The following is a 12,631-nucleotide window of genomic DNA, read 5'->3' on the forward strand; positions in this document are numbered from 1 at the left end:
ACATACTATGCGTATATACTCTCCGATTTCATAGATACTACATACAACATACAAAACTCAAGTGGTGGTAACTACCACTGGTGGTAGATAAAATTATATATATATATATATATATATATAATATATATATATGTATGTATCAATGAAGACCAAATAAACGTTGGGAAGATAAATCTTGAAGATCAACCAACGTTGAAGACAAACCAACTATGAAGATAATGCAACAATATGCCAAATAAAAATTGTCAAAAATGGTTGGTGGTGGTGTTACCCATCGTATAGGAAATATTAGACCCAAACACGATGCACAATTATCGTTGCGCTCCGAAGTCAAATTTCACATTAATGTATTCACACTCAGAGGGCAAGTCTTCATTAATTGAAGATATACGTTACTTTGTGTGTTGCGCACCTAAGTCATCAATATGCATAAGCGTTAGGATGTGTGTCCATTCACAGGACATTCGAGGATTCTCAGATATTGCTCACACCGTAGCTTGCAAAACCTTTTCTCATCCAAGGGATTCGTGAAGATATCTGCCAATTGCTCTTTAGTGTTGACGTGAATGATATCAATGTCTTCCTTCAACACATGATCTCTGAGAAAGTGATGACGGATCTGAATGTGCTTTGTCTTCGAGTACTGAACTGGATTGTGAGCAATCTTGATGGCGCTTTCATTGTCGCAGTAGAGGGGCACATGCTTCATGCTGATGCCATAGTCCTTGAGGGTTTGCTTCATCCAGAGAAGCTAAGTGCAGCAAGATCTAGCAGCAATGTAATCAGATTCAGCAGTGGAGAGTGATACATAGTTCGGCTTCTTTGAAGACCAACAAACAAGAGATCATCCAATAAGTGACATGTGCCTGATGTGGACTTGCGATCAACCTTGTCACTGGCATAATCAGCATATGAGAATCCAACTAGATCAAACTTTGAGCCCTTTTGATACCATAATCCTAGCGTTCGGGTGTGAGCCAAATATCAAAGTATTCGCTTCATCGCGAGGTGATGTGATTCCTTTGGTGCCACATGGAATCGGGCACACATGCAAACGCTAAGCATTATTCCAGCCTACACTAGTAGAAAAATGGCCTAATGTGAAGCTCATTAGTCCCGGTGTGTAATTGAACCAGCATTAATGTGACCATTAGTGTCGGTTCCAATGGCTAGGCGGGCGGCGATCATTAGTACCGGTTCGTGGGGAACCTTTAGTACTGGTTTTTGCCACGAACCGGTACTGAAGAGGTTGTGGCAGGCTGTTTTCAGGCTGGGGCCCCACCAACCCCTTTAGTACGGGTTCACGCCACAAAACGGTACTAGAGTTTTTTAGTCGATTCTTTTTGCAGCGGTTTTTTAGTCCCACCTCGCTCCGCTAACAGGGTTTTTAGTACCTTAAATATGTTACTTCTCAAACTATCAGAACCACTTGGTTTTCATTGAAATCTATGTGTAGAATTTGTGGCCGTAATATGAGTCTTCTCCGGTTTCTAAACCGGCGAGGACTCATATTGACAATTCAGATTGTACACAAAAAGATCATTGATGATCAATGTATTTTTGATGTATATTTTTACATGTTTACACATAGCAGTAGCGCATTTTGGCTGAAAGGCGCTACTGATGAATGTATTTTTGATGTATACTTTTACATGTTTACACAATCTCTTTCGTAGTATCAGGGTTTCGGACGAAAACTCATCTGTTACAAAGGCATATCATTTTTTAAAACTTATTACAATTCCCGACTTTTTGTGTGTTCAGTATGCACCATTCAAAACCACGTCATGAACTTTCAACCCTTTCTGCTTCATTTTCTATTTTTCATGCATTTATTGATTTGTTTTGAGCTAAATGACCCTGAAATTGAAAAGCACTACAAATGAACTCTGAAAAGGTTGAAAGTTGGCATGGTATCATCATTTCACCCACATAGCATGCCCAAAAAAGTAGAGAGGGTTACGGCAAAAAATGGATGTACTTCGTGTACAAACTGGACAATCTCTTTCGAAGTATTAGTGTTTCGGACGAAAACTCATCTGTTACAAAGGCACTTCATTTTTTTAAACTTATTACAACTCCAGAAATTTTGTGCGTTCAGTATGCACCACTCAAAGCCACGTCATCAACTTTCAACCCTTTCTGCCTTCATTTGCTATTTTTCATGCATTTACTGATTTGTTTTGAGCTAAATGACCCCGAAGTTGAAAAGCACTACAAATGAACTCTGAAAAGGTTGAAAGTTGGCATGGTATCATCATTTCATCCACATAGCATGTGCAAAAAGGTACAGTGGGTTACCTCAAAAACTGGATGCACTTTGTGTGCAAACTAGACAATCTCTTTCGAAGTATCAGGGTTTCAGATCAAAATTCATCAGTTACAAAGGCACTTCATTTTTTAAACTTATTACAACTCCAGACTTTTTGTGTGTTCAGTATGCACCATTCAAAGCCACATCATCAACTTTCAACCCTTTCTGCCTTCATTTGCTTTTTTCATGCATTTACTGATTTTTTGAGCTAAATGACCCTAAAATTGAAAAGCACTACAAATGAACTTTGAAAAGGTTGAAAGTTGGCATGGTTTCATCATTTCACCCACATAGCATGTGCAAAAATGTAGAGAGGGTTACGGTAAAAACTGGATGTACTTCGTGTACAAACTGGACAATCTCTTTCGAAGTATCAGGCTTTCGGGCGAAAACCATCTGTTACAAAGGCACTTCATTTTTTAAACTTATTACAACTCCAGACTCTTTGTGCGTTCAGTATGCACCATTCAAAGCCAGGTCATCAACTTTCAACCCTTTCTGCCTTCATTTGCTATTTTCATGCATTTACTGATTTATTTTGAGCTAAATGACACTGAAATTGAAAAGCACTATGTATTACCAATTTGAATATAATGATAAAACACACTAATATTAAACATAAGAAAAAAGAATCACTGGAAAATCTATTTTTAAAGTTAAGTTATTCACAAATGAGTGATTCACACAAATTTTAAATAATTCAAATTTAAACTATTCAAATTTGAAAACTACTGGCACTAATAGAAAGTTGGTATTTTTTTGTACCTAAAGCAAAAAAACAACTCAGAAATAAATAAAAGAAAATAAATAAAGTAGAAAAGAAAAAACTACATTAAAAAAACAGCTTTGCGTGCTGCCCACTGGGCCTGCTTGGACTTAGGGTAGGATCCAGGCCCATAAGGCCTAGCAGGCCCACAGGGCAGCGCATCAAAGTTAGGCCCAGAAGCCTGCTATAGAGAGGAGCTCGAGAGAGCTACCGCACTGGGGCTTATAAACTAGTGCGGACGCCCCTCGGCTAGCGAGGTGGGACTAAACTTGCCGCACCGCATCTGCGCCAGCGCACCCCTTTAATACCGGGTCGTGGCTCCAACCGGTACTAAAGGGGGGGGGTCTTTAGTACCGGTTGCAGCCACGACCCGGTACTAAAGGGGGCCGCTTCCCGCCGCTTGGCCTAGCCAAATTTGACCTTTAGTACCGGTTGGTGGCTCCAACTGGTACTAAAGGCACCTCCTATATAAGCAGCACTTATGAAAATTTTAGTTAGTTTCTTCTTCATCTCCTTCGTCGTCGCGTCCGTCCCTGTCGCCGCCGCGCGCGTCCCCGTCGCCACCCCCGTCACACGCGCGCGTCCCCGTCCCCGTCGCACGCACACGTCCCCATCCCCGTTGCCGCCCCCGTCGCGCCCGCCTGTCCCCGCCCCCGTCACGGCACGTGCTCATCCTCGTCGTCGATCGCGCGCGCCGCCCCCGACCCGTCCCCGTACGTCGCCGCCCCGGCCCGTCCCCGTCACCGCCCCCCGTCGCGTCGCATCACCGGCCGTCGCCCCGCTGTAGTATGAACTCCCCCTGTCACACCATGGCGACCCTCACACACAGAGTACATGTACACACACACACACAGACAGAGACAAAATTTTCTTAATTATTTTATGTTTTCTATTTTTTAGTGTTTTATTCTTTTAGTTTATATAAATGTTAGATTAATGTAAATTGTTAGATGATTATATATACACATATATAGAAATGTTAGATATTAATGTCAAATGTTAGATGAATTAGATAGAAATGTTAGATATTAATGTCAAATGTTAGATGAATTAGATAGAAACGTTAGATATTAATGTCAAATGTTAGATGAATTAGCTAGATATTAATGTTAGATGAGTTATTTTTTATACTTTTAGTTATAGATGAATTAGATATATTAATGTTAGATGAATTAGATATATTAAATTTAGGTATATGAGATTTGATGATCTAATTAAAATTTTATTATAGAACTAGTTTATTTTTAGTAAGAAAATTAATAGAACTAGTTTATTTTTAGTAAGAAAATTAATAAAACTAGTTTAGTTTTAGTAACCACTTAGTTGAATTAATAGAACTAGTTGAATTAATAAACTACTTGAATTAATAGAACTAGTTAAATTAATAGAACTAGTAAGTATTTATCAATTAATGTTTCAACTATGAACATAGGAAATGTCTGACGACGAAAAGGATTTCGGTATGTGCGAATACTGCAAAGACGAGTGCGACCTGTGCAACAGAAATTTCCTAGTTGATGGTAGGCGCTTCAACATCAAGCTGGATGAGACCTTCGAAGTCGATACAGTAAGTCACAACGACAAGTATTTTTTCGTAATTAAGCATGACTTATGCTTCATTTGCTTGAACTTATAATTTACTATTCTACTAGCGTATCCCCTGCCATGCAAGAATGTTTGTCTTGGCTAAGATTTGTTTCAGTCCTATGAAAACTATGAAGGTAAAGAGAGTTTACTTGAAGACCGAGCATGGTTATACTTTCTAAGCAAAATTATACAATGCAGACACCTACACCTATTTTGAATGCAAAACTTGGCAAGCACTATGCAAGGCTTATGCATTTGAGCCTGATATGGTTACCATCTTTGTATTCGTCCGGAAGATGATATTGCAGGTAATATCAACATCTGGTTCGATGTGCAGACGCCTCCAGTTCTACCATTGTGTGAGTTTCTCAACCATATTTATGTCTTCGATATTGTTTATTCAAAAATAGTTGACAACTAATTTCTATTGACAGCTTATTTCCATTCAAGCAAACATGTCCGGCGCTTGGTAGACAGGACTGTCCACTGTCCCAGGGCTGAACTAAACTACAAGGAGGTAAGTCATTATGTTTTATGGCTTGAGGATCTTGATGCTGTCAAGAGAAATTATTTTCCCGGACTTGAAAATCTTAGTACTCAAAACGTGCGACCAATAGTGTTCGTATTGAACTACAGTCACATCTATTTAGGAAACATGGTAAGATTTTTACTATTTGTCCTTAGTGCATATTTTGCATACATTATTTTTAAGCTAAACTTCATTGCTAAGTATGTTACTATACGATGTTCTTCAACAGGGACTCCCAATGATAGTTGTGCCTCAGTGGATCGAGAGTAAAGGTCGCATGTTAATGGTTAGCTTATGGCCAAGACATCCTATGGCGCACATGCGTGCATTCAGGATTTCTGAAACCGAGGAATGCTTAATAGTGAAAGACTGGAGCAAAATTGTGAAGGATCATAGAGAAGTACTAGGGGGCAGCAATCAGAAGCGCAACCCACGATTAGGAGACAGGTTCATCTGCATGCTCCAATATGATGAATCAGGAGAGCTACACATGTTCTATGCTATTTTACCTGGGAGAGAGCAGCATGAGTGATTAGGTAGTTCCTGCTCTTAGTACTTGTCCTCTCATGTTCGTGTTCTTCGTCCTAAACTTAATCTCAAAGTGATTTGATTTTGTGGTCTTATGAATGCTTATAATGTAGTGACCATGTTGAACTCGATGATATCTTTGCTTCTGGTACAAGTGAATGTTTCTCCTTTAAGCTAGTTTTGGTGGTGATTAGATAGCGGTAATGACTATGATGATTAAATAGTGGTACTGACCATGATGATTATTAGCTAGTGTTGTTGGTGATGATATGACGTAAGAGTTTTTATATAATATGATGATGATGAGTTACTATATCATTTATGAAAGAACCACAGATTAGTTTCAACTGGATGGATCATAGCTAAGTGATCAAGTAATATGCATAATCCATATTACTTGATCACTTATGATCCATCCACTTAAAACTAATCCATGGTTCTTTCACCTAGTGATTTAATAACTCATTAAAATGTAAAAAAAAATCTCTAAATTAAATGGAAAACACATAATTAAAGGAAAAATAAATAATAAAACCAAAACCACCAAACCTTTTAGTACCAGTTGGTGTTACAAACCGGTACTAGAGGTCTCCATGCCCCCGGCATTGGATCATCCCACGTGGTGGCCCTTTAGTGGCGGTTTGTGTTGAACCAGTACTAAAGGGGGGGACCATTAGTCCCCACCCTTTAGTGCCGGTTACAGAACCGACACTAAAGGTCCTTTCGAACCGGTGATAATGCCCGTTTTGCACTAGTGCTAGATGCACATAAGTGCAATAAAGAACCAATCATGGAGCGGTATACCTTTTGATCAAACTCTTTACCATTGTCATTGGGGCCCAATTGGCCTTTGGTTGGCACCGGCGTCATGTACCCTTTGCAGTCTTCCATTTCAAACTTCTTTAGGCAACCTTTGAGGTATTTTTCTTGTGATATGAAGATGCCATTTCTCTATTGACAGATTTGAAGACCAAGAAAGAATTTCAGCTCTCCCATCATGGACATCCGATATTGCTCTTGCATCATATGACCAAACTCATCACTGTATCTCTTATTAGTGCAGCTGAAGATAATGTCATCCACATGGATTTGGCATACAAACAGTTCTCCATCATATGTCTTCATGAAGAGAGTGGGATCAAGAGAACCAGGTGAGGGAGTCCTGGATTAGGGGGTGTTCGGGTGGCCGGACTATACCTTCAGCCAGACTCCTGGACTATGAAGATACAAGATTGAAGACTCCGTCCCGTGTCCGAAAGGGACTTTCCTTGGCGTGGAAGGCAAGCTTGGCGATACGGATATGCAGATCTCCTACCATTGTAACCGACTCTATGTAACCCTAACCCTATCCGGTGTCTATATAAACCGGAGGGTTTTAGTCCATAGGACGACATACACATCAACAATCATACCATAGGCTAGCTTCTAGGGTTTAGCCTCCTTGATCTCGTGGTAGATCTACTCTTGTACTACCCATATCATCAATATTAATCAAGCAGGACGTAGGGTTTTACCTCCATCGAGAGGGCCCGAACCTGGGTAAAACTTCGTGTCCCTTGTCTCCTGTTACCATCTGGCCTAGACGCACAGTTCGGGACCCCCTACCTGAGATCCACCGGTTTTGACACCGACATTGATGCTTTCATTGAGAGTTCCTCTGTGTCGTCGCCGTCAGGCTCGATGGCTCCTACAATCATCGGTAGCGATGCAGTCCAGGGTGAGACCTTCCTCCCCGGACAGATCTTCGTCTTCGGTGGCTTCCCACTGCGGGCCAATTCGCTTGGCCGTCTGGAGCAGATCGAAAGCTACGCCCCTGGCCGTCAGGTCAGATTCAGAAATTTAAACTACACGACTGACATCCGCGGGGACTTGATCTTCGACGGATTCGAGCCACTGCCGAGCGCGCCGCACTGTCACGACGAGCATGATCTAGCTCTGCCGCAGAACAGTGCCCTGGAGGCCGCATCCGCATCGGCTCCGACCCTTAATTCGGAGCCAACTGCGCCGATCAAGGATGGGCGGTTGGACGCCACCTCGGGGGCTGCAACCCCAACGGCGATTGAGCCAAGCACCAGCCCCGTACTCTGCGAGACCCGTGACTCCAAGGAGCCGGACTCCTCTCCGGACTCCGAGCCCCCCGCGCCCCTGCCGATCGAATCCGATTGGGTGCCGATCATGGAGTTCACTGCCGCGGACATCTTTCAGCACTCGCCTTTTGGCGATATCCTGAAGTCACTGAAGTCTCTCTCTTTATCAGGAGAGCCCTGGCCGGACTACGGTCAGCAAGGTTGGGGTACGGACGATGAAGAAATTCAAAGCCCACCCACCACCCACTTTGTAGCCACTGTCGACGACTTAATCGACATGCTCGACTTCGACTCCGAAGATATCGACGGTATGGACGCCGATGAAGGAGATGATGAAGAACCAGCGCCTACTAGGCCCTGGAAAGCCACCTCATCATATGACATATACGTGGTGGACACCCCAAAAGAGGGAGATGGCGATGGAACAGCGGAGGATGACCCCTCCAAGAAACAGCCTAAGCGCCGGCGTCAGCGGCGCCGCTCAAAATCCCGCCAAAACAAACACGGTGATTCCAGCACGGGAGATAATAATACTCCGGAAAGCGCCAAAGAAAACCCCCTCCAACAAGATTTAGCAAAGGAGGATGGAGAAACCAGCCCTCACGAGAGAGCGACAGACAAAGAGGTCGAGGACGATAATTATATGCCTCCCTCCGAAGACGAGGCAAGCCTCAACGACGACGAATTCGTCGTGCCAGAGGATCCCGTCGAGCAAAAGCGTTTTCAACGCAGGCTTATGGCCACGACAAGAAGCCTCAAGAAAAAACAGCAACAACTTAGGGCTGATCACGATTTGCTAGTGGACAGATGGACTGAAGTCCTTGCGGCCGAAGAGTATAAACTCGAACACCCCTCCAAGAGCTACCCAAAGCGCAGGTTGCTACCATGATTAGAGGAGGAAGCACTTGATGCGGCCGACCGGCCACCTCGTGGTCGCGACAGAGAGGCCTCTCGGCCCTCCACTCAAGCCGCACCCCGTACCAAGGCACGGGAATATGCGCCGGACTTATGAGACATGTTGGAGGACAAGGCAAGGCAAACAAGATCGATCTATGGATCGCGTGGGCGCCCCACGGCTCGAGACGGTAACTGTCACGTCGACCACAAATTCGGCGGGGCCGAACACAGTAGACAAGGCTCATTGGAGCTACGTCATGATATAGCCCAATACAGAGGTGCCGCACACCCACTCTGCTTTACAGACGAAATAATGGATCATCAAATCCCCGAGGGTTTCAAACCCGTAAACATCGAATCATATGATGGCACAACAGATCCTGTGGTATGGATCGAGGATTATCTCCTTCATATCCACATGGCCCGCGGCGATGATTTCCACGCCATCAAATACCTCCCACTCAAGCTTAAAGGATCGGCTCGGCATTGGCTTAACAGCTTGCCAACAGGATCAATCAGTTGTTGGGAGGACCTGGAAGCCGCATTCCTCGACAATTTCCAGGGCACTTATGTGCGACCCCCAGACGCCGATGACCTAAGCCACGTAATTCAGCAGCCAGAAGAATCGGCCCGGCAATTCTGGACACGGTTCCTAATAAAGAAAAATCAAATAGTCGATTGTCCGGACGCTGAGGCCCTAGCAGCCTTCAAACACAATATCCGTGACGAGTGGCTGGCCCGACACCTTGGACAGGAAAAGCCGAAATCTATGGCAGCACTCACGACACTCATGACCCGCTTTTGCGCGGGAGAAGACAGCTGGCTTGCTCGTAGCAACAATATGACCAAGAACCCTGGTAATTCGGACACCAGGGACAGTACTGGCAGGTCGCGTCGCAACAAGCAGAAGCACCGCATTAACGGCAACAATGCTGAGGATACGGCAGTTAATGCCGGATTCAGAGGCTCTAAATCCGGTCAGCGGAAAAAGCCATTCAAAAGGAATCCTAGGGGCCCGTCCAGTTTGGACTGAATACTTGAGCGCTCGTGCCAGATACATGGCACCCCCGAAAAGCCGGCCAATCACACCAACAGGGATTGTTGGGTGTTCAAGCAGGCAGGCAAGTTAAACGCCAAAAATGAAGACAAGGGGTTGCATAGCGATGACGACGAGGAGCCCCGGCCGCCGAACAACAGTGGACAGAAGGGTTTCCCCCACAAGTGCGGACGGTGAACATGATATACACAACCCACATCCCCAAAAGGGAGCGGAAGCGCGCGTTAAGGGACGTATACGCGGTAGAGCCAGTCGCCCCAAAGTTCAACCCATGGTCCTCCTGCCCGATCACCTTTGATCGAAGGGACCACCCCACTAGCATCCGTCATGGCGGATTCGCCACATTGGTTCTAGACCCAATTATTGACAAATTTCATCTCACTAGAGTCCTTATGGACGGCGGCAGTAGCCTGAACCTGCTTTACCAGGATACAGTGCGGAAAATGGGCATAGATCCCTCGAGGATTAAGCCCACCAAAATGACCTTTAAAGGCGTAATACCAGGTGTAGAGGCCAACTGTATAGGCTCAGTCACACTTGAAGTGGTCTTTGGATCTCCGGATAATTTCCGAAGCGAGGAGTTAATCTTCGACATAGTCCCGTTCCGCAGTGGCTATCACGCACTGCTCGGGCGAACCGCATTCGCTAAGTTCAATGCGGTACCGCATTACGCATACCTTAAGCTCAAGATGCCAGGCCCTCGAGGAGTAATTACGGTCAATGGAAACACCGAACGCTCCCTCCGAATGAAGGAGCACACGGTGGCCCTTGCAGTGGAAGTTCAAAGCAGCCTCTCCAGGCAGTTCTCCAGTCCGGCCACTAAACGACCGGACACTGTCAAGCGCGCCCGGAGTAACCTACAACAAGACCGCCTGGCACGATCCGAGCAGGCGTAGCAATGTGTCCCCAACCCCAACCCTCGCAAAAAGGCGACGCCAGTACTTCGCGTACATAACTATGCTCTAGAGATACCATGGGCACAGGGGGAGGGGCACCATCACGGCACGCCCAAAACACGGCTTAAACCGTACCAGGGGCTGCCAATTTTTTAGTTTTCTCTTACTTTCAGGACTTCATCCTTCGGAAGGCCTGTTCGGCAGTTCAATTGCCGCACAAATGATGCAAGCACCAGGGAAGCAGACAAGCCACGCCGCACTACAGAACTCCTAGGTGGTCTCTATCACGAGCAGTATACCCGTTCCGCATACTATTCCACAGCTTGCCCCTGGAACGGACATGTTAACTAGCCCAACCTTCCACTTATCGCATTATTTGTATCGTTCTGCTTTGATCGCATCTCTTTTTAATAAACAATGCATAGCTTTCGTCTATTTTTGCATTACCCTTTTTCTTCATATATGTTCCTTAACGACATGTTGCACCCGTACATGTTGGTACGGCCAAAATACGCCAGGGGCTTTAGTACCCCTGAATATGGTGTGAGAAGTCCGAACACATTAACAAGTGTGGCACCCCGAACTTATAGCATTATATGCATCGGCTCCGAATCATGTCTTGGGTCAATAGTTGGGTTTGCCCGGCTCCTATGTTTTGGTACCTTACGTTCCGCTATATCGGCTAAGGTAGCACTAGGAGAACCACTGCGATTGTGCCCCGGTTGAGCTGGGTCGAGCACCTCAGTGGAGAAAGCTAAAACTGACTGTCATGATGAAGCAAGAGCTGGTCGCTGTTCGAGAGGTTTTTTCGAGTCCCTAAAGACTTATGACGCTTAGGGCGAGGAGCCGGCTCTGTCCGGCCAAGGCATGGATCGCGCCCCGAACTCGGCCTTCCGAATACCAGGGGCTTCGCCGAAATTTAAAATTATAGAATTCTATGGCTAAGTGAGAGTGTTCACGCATTATAGTCCGATTGCCTTGTTCGTTGGGCGGAGCGCCTCCCTCGAAGGACCCACACATGGGAAAAAGAGCGCTCAGGTTTATCCCCGAACACCCTAGCACTAGTGGCACGGGGGCAGAAGCCGACGACTCGCCATCTCTCAGAATTGATAAACAGCCGCACAAAAGGTAATATTTTAAATTCCAACAGCATTGCTTAGCGCATATAAACAAGTTTTCAGTGCACAGGACAAAACGAGCAAGTTTCACTCAAAAATTACATCCCTAGAACATTCACCTGCCACAAGGCGAGCACCCTTCAGAACATCCTTATAGTAATTCTCGGGCTTGTGATGCTCTTTCCCCGGCGGTGGCCCGTCCTTCACCAGCTTCTCAGCATCCAGCTTGCCCCAGTGCACCTTAGCACGGGCAAGGGCCCTACGGGCACCTTCAATGCAGACGGAGCGCTTGATGACTTCAAGCCTTGGACAGGCCTCCACCAACCGCCGCACCAGCCCGAAATAGCTCCTAGGCAGGGCCCCTCCAGGCCACAGCCGAACAATGAGGCCCTTCATGGCCTGTTCTGCCGCCTTGTGGAGCTCGACCAGTTGCTTCAGCTGGTCGCTTAGGGGCACGGGGTGTCCGGCCTCAGCGTACTGAGACTAGAACACCTTCTTCGTCGAGCTGCCCTCCTTGGCTCGATAGAATGCGGCGGCATCGGATACACTCCGGGGAAGATCTGCGAACGCTCCTGGAGAGCTCCGGATTCGGGTAAGTAACAAGTAACTCACGTTTATGTGTTTTCTTTGCATAAAGAATGCCTTACCCGCCGCTATCTTCTTCACCTCATCCAACTCCTGGAGGGTCTTCTGGGATTCGGCCTTGGCATACTTGGCATTTTCAATAGCCACCGCAAGCTCGGACGCTCGCGTCTTTGAGTCAATCTCCAAAATCTCATGTTTTTCCATGAGAGCCTGGAACTCTTGCCGCACTTCGCCAACTTCGGCCTCATACCTCTCCCCCTCGGTGTG

Source organism: Triticum urartu, chromosome 6, assembly GCF_003073215.2.
Source record: "Triticum urartu cultivar G1812 chromosome 6, Tu2.1, whole genome shotgun sequence".
Taxonomy (NCBI): Eukaryota; Viridiplantae; Streptophyta; class Magnoliopsida; order Poales; family Poaceae; genus Triticum; species Triticum urartu.